The sequence below is a fragment of the Vicia villosa genome, linkage group LG1 (assembly GCF_029867415.1).
Source record: "Vicia villosa cultivar HV-30 ecotype Madison, WI linkage group LG1, Vvil1.0, whole genome shotgun sequence".
Lineage (NCBI taxonomy): Eukaryota > Viridiplantae > Streptophyta > Magnoliopsida > Fabales > Fabaceae > Vicia > Vicia villosa.
Window position 1 is genome coordinate 3,923,980 of NC_081180.1, and position 10,960 is coordinate 3,934,939.

Below are 10,960 nucleotides of genomic sequence, written 5' to 3' on the forward strand. Positions count from 1 at the left end.
CCACGAACATTATCACATAAAGATTTTGTCAGATCACACAAAGATTTTGCAAGATCATATGACATTTTTCGTGACTTGGTTAGTAAAGATGTTTTGCCATAGTCGATTATGGCAAGACTATAATCAATTACACGTAAGAAAATTAGTAAAGCTTCGCTCATATCTGATCAATAATTGATTAGGCTAAAACCATAATCAATTACTCAACAACAAATGCTTCATAATTAATTATACGGGTTAAACAATGATCAATTTTGGCTTTTCCAAAGAGTTTTGAAGGAATTGAAGTTTGAAAAATGCGTGTGCCCGCGTGTGTGCGTGTTTTTAGGTTTTAGAGAAAATTCCATTTTTTTACCATTTGATCCTAAAATAATAATACTTGATCTTGAGATAAAATGCGTGCTTTAATAGTTAGGTAATTTTTTTAAATGATGTTCATATAGTTTGATCTTTGTTGAGTAAATCATTAGAAAGTTGATTTTGTGATTTTTGATTCATGTCCTTTCTTTGATGATGTTCATTATGTTTGATCGTGTTGAGTCAATCATCAAAACATGTTTAACCCATATAACCCACATTGTGTACGTTCTTTGATATTGGATTATCTCAATGGATAAATTTTAACTCAATTGTCTTCAATTGGTACTAATAAATAGAAATGACTATCTCTCTTTGTTATCTTAACGAATTTGTTGTGGTGAGATAGAAACTAATTAATTTTCTCAAAGATCTTCCTTTACGGTGAACAATTTTTGAGTAATATTCAAAAGTAGCTAAATTTTATTCGGCATCAACATTTCCTTCACCCACCCTCTTATGTCAAGCAAAAGAATCAAGAAATCAATGTGAAATTAAGGATTTCCTCGTACTATTTTTTTAATGTTCAATATTAATAGGTCCTACTTTAGTTAATGCTTTCACTTTATGGAACCTCGTTGGAGACTCTAATGAAATTTATGTAAGACCGTCTTTGAGGGGGTGCAAGGTAGACTACCGCACAGGGCCTCAAATTATTTACGGTTAAATTGTAATTAAATAAGGCCTTATAAATCTTTGTCACTATTAAGGGGGTGCAAGGTAGACTACCGCATAGTTGAACCATGACTAATCTACACAGGGCCTCCAAAAAATTGAGACAACCGTGACTAATTATTTCATTTGCTCAGATATTAAAAAACTCAAAAATATTAAATAATTAATTAATTAATATTCCTCCCTCCCTTTATTTTATTTTTTATGTTTTGTTTTTTTTATAGTGCATCCCTTTATTTTTATTATTTCTCTTTCCATTTATACTTGGATTAATAGTGCATCTCTCTCCCTTTTATTATTTCTTTTGTGCTTTACTTGTTTTATTTTTCGTTTTTTTTTTTAAATTTTCTTTGATTGCCGGCACCTTGTATTGATAGTGTGTCTATCTCCCCCTTTATTTTTTATTGGCTTTATTACTTTTATTGCTTTATTTTTCTTAATTTATTTTATTATGTTGATGCATGATTGTTAAATCAAGACAATAAGCGGCGACTAAAACGTACTATTCATAAATAAAATGCTTGATCAACATCAAGTAATTTTTAAAATCACTCCATCCATCTTCGTTAATTTTCAAATCAATCAATCATCTTTAAAATCAATCATTCACAATAATTTAATATTTGGTTAAGTATGTTTTTGGTCCTTATAAATATCTCAAATTTTATATTTAGTCCCTATTAAAAAAATGACATATTTTGGTCCCCATAAAATTATTATGCACGTAGTTTTAGTCCATATTGTTATACCGATGTGTATTTTTGAATGATTATTTTATAAACATGTTTAGAATGTTATAAAAAGTTCCTCGAAAAAAAGAAATTCAAAATTTAATTTCTAAGTCGAGATTTGCATTACTTTTATCATTATCTTTTGAAATTTAAATAATTCATATTTAATTCTTATCATTATAAGAAATTCTATAATTTGGTAAAAAAATAATTTATAATATTCTAAAAACGTATAAAAAAATGATTGAAATTTGTTTTACAGATAATAAAACTGTTTTCAGAATTTTAAAAAATAGCAGGGATTAAAACTGCATGCATAAAAATTTTATAGAGACTAAAATATGTCATTTTTTAAATAGGGACTAAAAATGAAATTTGAGATATTTATAGGGACCAAAAATATACTTAACCCTTTAATATATGGTCAACACCAAGTCTTTTCACTCAATAAATCAATTTCAAATGAATGCAAAAAAAAAAAACACTTGATGAACATCAAGTCCATTTTTAAACTCAAATCAAATCAAACCATTTTCAATTTCAAAAAGTCAAAATACTTGATCAACATCTAGTCTCTTTTTCAAACCAAAATCAATTTCAAATAAAAGATGCTTGGTCAATATTTATGGGCTTTTCTCAATAAATAATTCACCGATTAATCGTAGTTTTTGCAAATAAATTATAGGTTCCTCAAACCATTTTCAATAAATATAATTCAAAACCAATCAAACCTTTGGTCAACACCAAGTTTTTTCAAACTCTTTTCACACTCGAGCCGATTTTCGATTTCAAATGCAAATAAACCCTTCGTCAACGCCAAGGTCTTTTCCAATTTTTTTTAATAATAAATGCAATTGAATGCCACGATCCCTAAGTGATGAAGGAGGAATGAATGGGCGTATGCCCCTTTATTCTGAGTCCTAAGGTGTTTATCTTATGACTTGTGTTTACATGCTCACCTTCATCCATGGACTTTAATTCGATTCTAATAAACACCTTTTTGCAATAAAGTGATCCCACTTGAAAACAATCTAACTCACCAAACCATCTTTTTTACGCCCAAACACGAGTCTCTTTCAAACAATTTTCTCACCCGAGCGTGAATCTTTTTCATAATTAGTCTTTGTTTGCCCTTCTAATAATACATTTGCATAATGCCACTATCCCTCCATCAGTTATGCAGATTGATTTATACTACGACTTTCTAAAGAATAGGTAGTCAACCACCTCCCCCAGTCAAGAGGAAAAGATTACCACCTCATAAGATTTCCTAAGTCTTAGGCCCAAGAGCCTCTATAAATACTTTCCCTAACGGAAGAAAGGGAGATCATAACTTACACAAAAGATCACTCATACCCTAAGCATTATGCTCACATATAGAACCTCTCACCTCATGTGAGCATGTTCTCTAAACCATCGTAAACGTTCAAACAACATCATGCATGGTCTCTTGCCGTCGAGGGCAAGCCATAACCACAATAAACCACTTTTTTAGACATTCTTTCTTCCATAATAGCATTTCAAAGAAAGGTAGTGTCTCAATGTTTCACCTTTTCATCCATCCTCCCTTCTCAGCATTTAAACACAACTCTAAAGTTAACATAATAGAGACTTTTTTACTTGAAAGTGAATAAACTACGATCTTAGCGAGAATTTTTTTCACATATCTTTTTAAAGAACCATTATATTGAGAAACTTTTTTAGACTTAAAGTCATTGTTTTAGAGCATTATTTTATCCGCCATATGAGATGCTCGTTCATTATAGTGAAAAGTTACAAAAAAAAAACTTTAGGTTTTGAATATGTATTTTCGGACGCACCCAAATTACACATCTTCAACGCTTCTAAGAATTTTAAAATATAATTATAAAAAGAGCAATGTCACAAATTAGAACATGCACATTTGGAATTAAATATTTTTATATAATTATCAACTGAGTTGGCATAACATAACACATTTATTATGAAGTATAATTAAAAAATATTGTTTAAATGTATTATAAAATATAATTAAAATATGATGTTTTGAACATGAATATTATATTACGTTAAATTCTGTAAATCTTCATGTTAAATCTCAAACTATTACTTAATTTTATTAGTCTATAAATTAAGTAAATTAATTAATTAATTAATTAATTAATTCAATATATTTTTTTATATGAATTAAAATATGAATAGACTAACCTATCATAATTCTCTGACAATATCAGTCAAATGAGAGGAATAATTTAACTAATTTGAATTAACTAAATTGTTGGCTCTATTTGATAAAAATAACGGTCGACTGATAAAGTAATTGATAGTTTATGATTGATGGCTGATGATTAATAAACTTATAACTCATAGCTAACGTTGATGACTGATAATTGATAAGCAAATTGAAATATTTTCTAAAACTAACTGTTTAACTAAATTATAAATATAAAATGAGTTAAAAAATATTTAATACATATTTATTTTATTTTAAATTAAAATAAATTATAAATGATTAAAATAGGTTTTTGTTAACATTATAAATGTAAAAGTGGAAGAAAAATTGATAAACTATAAACTATAAGATAAAACACTATTTAAAATAGCGTTTGAAAAATAAATTATAAATTATAAGTTAAAATACTATTTAAAATAGCGTTTTCAAACAAACAAGTTATAAATTTATAAAATAAATCACAAGTTCATGATAAAAAAGTTATTACCAAAGAGATTTAAATCGTCGTATGAATTTATAAACTATAAATTATAAATTCAAAAATTATATAACTCATAAGTTAAATCTCTAATAAGAAAACAACACTTCATTAAAAAAAAATATTAACATGTCATACCACACTTTTAAAAAAGAGTTATGCTATTCTTACACCATATTTATACACCAATACTTACACCAAACACTGTTTACCGTATTTATACGGTGAATTTTAAAATAAAATATTTTATTTATAATTTTTTTTTTAAATTACGAACAACATTGTTCCTGTACGGACGTGCATTAACCAACTTCATTACTGCATTAACCAAGTTTTTAGACTGCTAACAAATATTTTGAATACTTGAATGTTGCATTAGCCAACTTCATTACTGCATTACCCAAGTTTTTACACTGCATTAACCAAGTTTGACGACTGCTAAAAATTATTTTTAATACCTGGATGTTGCATTAACCAACTTCATTATTGCATTAACCATGTTTTTACACTGCATTAACCAAATTTGAGTAATGCTATTCTTACACCCATGAACAGTACTTTAGAGTAGTCACCAAATTTGATTAATGCAGTGTAAAAACCTGATCAATGCAGTAATGAAGTTGGTTAATGCAATATCCAGGTATTAAAAATAATTTTTAGCAGTTATCAAACTTGGTTAATGCAGTGTAAAAACTTGGTTAATGCAGTAATGAAGTTGGTTAATACACGTCCGTACATGAACAGTGTTGTCCGTAATTTTAAAAATAAAAAATATTTTTTATAAATATTATTATTTTATTTTAAAAAATACTGTATTACTCTTTAAGAATAGTGTAAGAATAGCATTACTCTTTAAAAAAAATCATTTTTAGGTTTAAAAAATGTATAATATTAAATTAATTAGATTTAAATCTTAAACTTTTCAAACATGCCTAACTTAAACCTTTAAAATATTCGTACATGTTTATTTTCTTACAATTGCATAAGTTTGGCCTAAATTAATTTGCGTGCAATCTACATGTTCTCATTGATATTATTCACATAGTTTAAAATCATCACTTGAATCCATAAAACAAAACTGTTGAAATTGTTCACAATATTTACCATTTGCATTTACATGATAAGAACAAATTACTACAAACCTCATGAAAAATCTCAAGTATAAGACTATGATATTCTTCCGAATTCATCGACACATAATAATTCAACAAACTACGAAGATCTTTTGCGTCTCGAATGCGATTCGCCGTTATCATCTCCACCATTGATTCCCTAAAATCTTCTCTAGGATCATAAGAACATTTCTCCATAGCTAACATTACAACAAATTTAGTTTCTTCTCTTTTTCTCTCCATTTTTCTCTCAAGCTTTTCTCTAATCATTTGGTCAAGTCTCTCTTGCACCATGGCATGTGCTAATGTAGAAACGGAAGGGAACCTATCAGAGATAGAAGAAGATGAAGAAGAATTTTCTGCTTCTTCTGATGAAGAGACACTGAACCTGTTGCTACTACAACACAAGGCTTTGCATCGTCTTTGTTGCTTTGAGGCTTTCATTTTAGGACACAAAGATAATGTTTTGAAGGGAGAGTTTGTGTGAAAATAATCACTTATGGACAATTGACAAGTGGGACATGTTAGTGCATTTAATCATTGTGTTTAACTTTCGAACATTCAAAACTAAGGTAGGTGTTAGCTTGATAGGGGACATATTTACAAATAATTAATTGAGCCAAAGATCAAGGTAATGGTTAATGGTAGGGATATTTATAAGACAATTTAGTAAAAAAAAAAAATCAAATTGAATCATACTAAAGGTTATCCCAACCAAATTAAATCAATTTAATTTATTTAAAACTGAATTGAATCAAATTATTAGTTTGATATATCTATTTCAAAATTTCAAACCATATCAAATTATTAAAAGACAGTTTTCTAAAGTCTAATCATTTGATAAAAACCGAATCGTTATATCTTTTTATGGAATTTTTTTAGATTTTTAATTGGAAATTTCTTTATCCACCTCCTTACTTTCTTGGTCACCTCTGGTGAAAAATCCAAAATACCCTTAACTTCGAAAATGCATTTTCGAAATGTTTTTTTTTTTCAAAATATGTTTTATTTCGGATATGAACTTCCGAAAACACGAAAAAAAGGTGTTTTCGGAGATGCATTTCCGAAAACACCCCTTTTTTGGGTTTTCGGAGATGCATTTTCGAAAACACCCCTTTTTGGAAGAGGGGTGTCTTCGGAGATGCATATCTGAAATATTCCCAGACAAAATTGGTCTTGAAATGTTTCGGATATATACTTCCGAAAGAATTTAATAATTATTAAAAAATTAAAATCAAGGTGAATCAATACAATTAATAGGTATAAAATCAAGGTGAATCAATAAAATGAAGGTGAATCAAAATTTTCTAAACAATTTTAAAGTTAAAAATTATTTTACTAACTTATATAAATCAAAAATATTTTAATTTCATAAGTAAGTTTTGAATTATATATAATTAAATATAAAATTTATTCATTAAATAAAATTAAGACAAAATCTTTTTTTAATTTTTTTAAACTAAATAAAAAATTATAACTCATTTTTAATTATGAATCAAAATAAAAATATATAAATATATAATAATAATTATTAATTTTGTAAGTGAAATATATAAATATATAATAATTATTTTAAATTAAAACACTCATTTCTTTAATTTTTATAATTATTATATAAATATATAAATATATAAACATTTATAATTAATATATAATAATTATTATATAAATATATAAATATATAATAATTTTTATAAATATATAATAATTATTATAATTATTATATAAATATATAAATATATAAATTAAAACACTCATTTTTAAAATTTTTTTTTGTAAATATACAATTATATAATAATTATTATAAATATATAAATATATAAATAAAAAATTATAACTCATTTTGTAGGTGAAATTATTTTAATTTTTTTAATTAAAATTATTTTAAATTTTAAAATATGAATCAGAATAGAAATATATAATAATTATTATTCATAACTCATAAATTATATCAAAATATATAATTATTACTATTCATTACTCATAAATTATATCAGATATGTGAATTAATTAATATCCTAAAAATTTTAATTTTTAGAATTTTTAAATTTTTTTTGTTTTTTCGGAGATGCATCTCCGAATTAATTAAAATCCCAATTTTTGAGATTTTTTTGGAAGTGCACTTCCGAAATCTGTAAAAATTTAGAAAAAAAAAAATTCAAAAATGCATTTCCGAAGCCGGGGTAAAGTGGGGTTTTCGATGGGGTGACCCCATAGGGAGGTGGGTAAAGAAAAAATCTTTTTAATTTTAGTTTTGAATCAGTTTGTTCGGCTTCAAATCAGTTTATTTAATAGTTAATTTTATTTTAAAACTCTTTGTGTAACCTAGTAGTTCGATTCACTAGCTAAACATAATTGTTCAATTATTTTAGTTTTGATTTAGCAGTTTGGTTCAACGGTTTTTTAATAATCCTAATTAACAAGAGACATTTTAAGTTTTCGAAGATGTTAAATAGGATTTTCAATTTTGACCACATTTGTGTATGATTCATATTGAGTTTAGAATTTAAGTATGTCAAATGTCTATTGAGGTTCTATTTTGGATCATGCGTGACGTTGATGTTTATCTAGAGATATCATGATCTTAACTTTTGAAGAAAAAAAAACCAGTTCCATGAATTGCTTTTGTGTGTAGTGGTAGTGGAAATCCAATTATGGAGAAAATCAGACAAAAGACACACACAGCTAATTAAGAATCTCTTTAACAGATTCTTCTTTGTATGGTTCACAGTACAAGGCAGCAAAACTTGTAGACAAAGCAAAAAAGGAAAACAAGTGATTAGGTGATTAGCATGTGATTATCATTGATTAGTTTGCTAATTAGAGATAAACACGATCCACGTTTCTTTGAAGCACATGTAGCAATAATGATTTTTTACTTAACCAATAAAGATAAAAAAAAAATAAAGCAAAAGTGTATCTATTGTAGGATACATAGAGTAGGGAAACACGACACAGACTGTCCTGCTTTGTTATGCTTTTTTTATTATTATTGTAAGCAACTAGGTTGAAAAAAGTTTATGCACGGTTTTAGAAATTGAGTTTAATGGTTATGCACTTTCATCCAATTAGAATATAACGTTCTGTCATGTCATATAAATTTTTTTAAATTTTCACTCTGACTTGTTCTGATTCATGATCGTCATTGATTGATAGTGTAAAACTATTTTACACTGTCAGTGCATATCCTTTTTTCCTTCAGAAATTTAGAAATAAATTAATACTACGCGTTGTTATTGTTATGTTTTTTAATTTTATAAAAATATTATTTAACAAAGGATTAAATATCTTTTTATTCTAATAAAATTATAAATTTTATCTTTTTATCCGTATTAAAAAAAATATATGTTTTAGTCTATATAAATTAATATGTAAGTAGTTTTAATTCTTGTTATTAAATTGATTTGTATTTTTTAATGATTATTTTATAAATATATTTAGAACGTTATAAAATGTTTTTCGAAAAAAAATTCAAAATTTGATTTCTAAGTCGAGATTTACATTATTTCTATCATTATCTTTTGAAATTTAAAAAAAATTATATTTAATTCTTCTCATTTTAAAAAATTCTATAATTTGGTAAAGAAATATTTTATAGTCTTCTAAACACGTATGAAAAAAATTATACAAAAATTTAAAAGTTTAAGGGTAATTAAAGAGTTTTCAAAATTTTAAAAAATAGTAGGGACTAAACCTGCAAGCATACAAATTTTGTAGGGACTAAAATATATTTTTTTTTATAGTGATTAAAAATAAAATTTGAGATATTTATAGGGACCAAAAACATATTTAACCCTTTAGTGAATTAATACGAGTACAAAGAGGATATGGATCCTCTGCTACACTAGTCTTCCCGACCCTCTCTCATGCTCCATCATGTGTATCTCTCTCATCATTTCTCTCTCTCTCTCTCTCTCTCTCTCTCTCATCTCTTCATTTTGATTTTAATTTTTTTATATCTCTCTCATCACACACACAAAATCTAAACTGCACTTATGCTAGACAACAGTGAATCCAAGTTCGTACAAAGATACTTACCTTAATACAAAGGTTAAAGGGGAAACAAAAATTCCAAGAAGCTACAAAGGTAAAAGAGAAACTAAACACTAGATGCCTTTTGGTTCTAGAACTAATCCATTCATACGATAAGATTTCGCCAACGCGAAAAATATCAAAGATCTTTTTATACCCACCACTAAATAGAGTGTCATTTCTTAACAACCATAAAGTCCAAGTGACTGCAAATTAAAAGAGGAGACACAAAATTTTAGGAAAGCTCCCTTTCAAGAGGTTGTCAAAAGCTGCTAATTACGCTAGAATACCATTATATAGAATTATCCTACCTAACTCAATCCAGACAAAAATATTCTCCCTAACCCGAGAAGCCACCAGACAAAAAGGGAAAAGATGCGGGTGGGACTCCCCCGGACCAAGACAAAGAGGACAGTTCAACAAAAGTCTAAAAGCAAAGACCTGGATATTACTAAGACCAAATGATTTCCAAACAAACTTGAGAGCACAAGAAAGGTCCAATTCCATATGACAACTTGTTGCTAACAAGATAGAAGCTAACCTTGCATGAGTTGACTTGACCGAGAAACCTAAAACATCGTTTCAATCACAAATGAAATCAGCTAAACCAAATGAAGAATGATAAGATGTTCGTCCATATCTGTCCGAGAAGCTCCTCGAAGAAGATCAGAATTCAAGTTGAGGTTCCAGGATCAAACACCTTGACTCCACTGCCCTAAATCCTCTACTGACGGTCTAGAAGATTGGACCTGTTCAAACATGCTAGGAAATTTGAACTTCATTAGGGCAACTCTAATGAATCTATGCCTCTAAAAGTCAATATTGGATCCCTTACCCAATTTGCAAGAAAACCCGTCACTAAACCAATTTGATTCGCCACCCTAAACAGTTAAAGAGACCCTAAGATCCCTCCACTAGATTGAGGATTTTTTCTAAAATCATTTTTTAAATAGAATAATTTTTTTAATGCTAAAATAATCTGACTCACAGATTTCTTCTAATTTATTTTTCTCTCTTTTTCAGTAGTTCCTTTTTCAAAATGAATTCACTGCAGTCAATGTGTTACCATAATCACAGAGTCAGTGTATTTGTAGCCGTTTGATCATAATGTGATGGTTCAGAAAAGATAAATTTGTTTTTCTTTATGTATTCATAAAATACTGATTTTAAATTATATCCGTCTGATATTGATCAGACGGCTAGGAATGATTGACAGTGTGACTTCTGCCTGACTGCAGGCAATCATATATCTTGGGTAGGTAGAGTTGTTAGACAATAGATTTTTCGCCTGATTATTCTTGTCCTTTGTTTTTTTCCCTTCACCAAAAAAAGAAAAGAAAAAGAGAATATTTGGTAAGAGCAC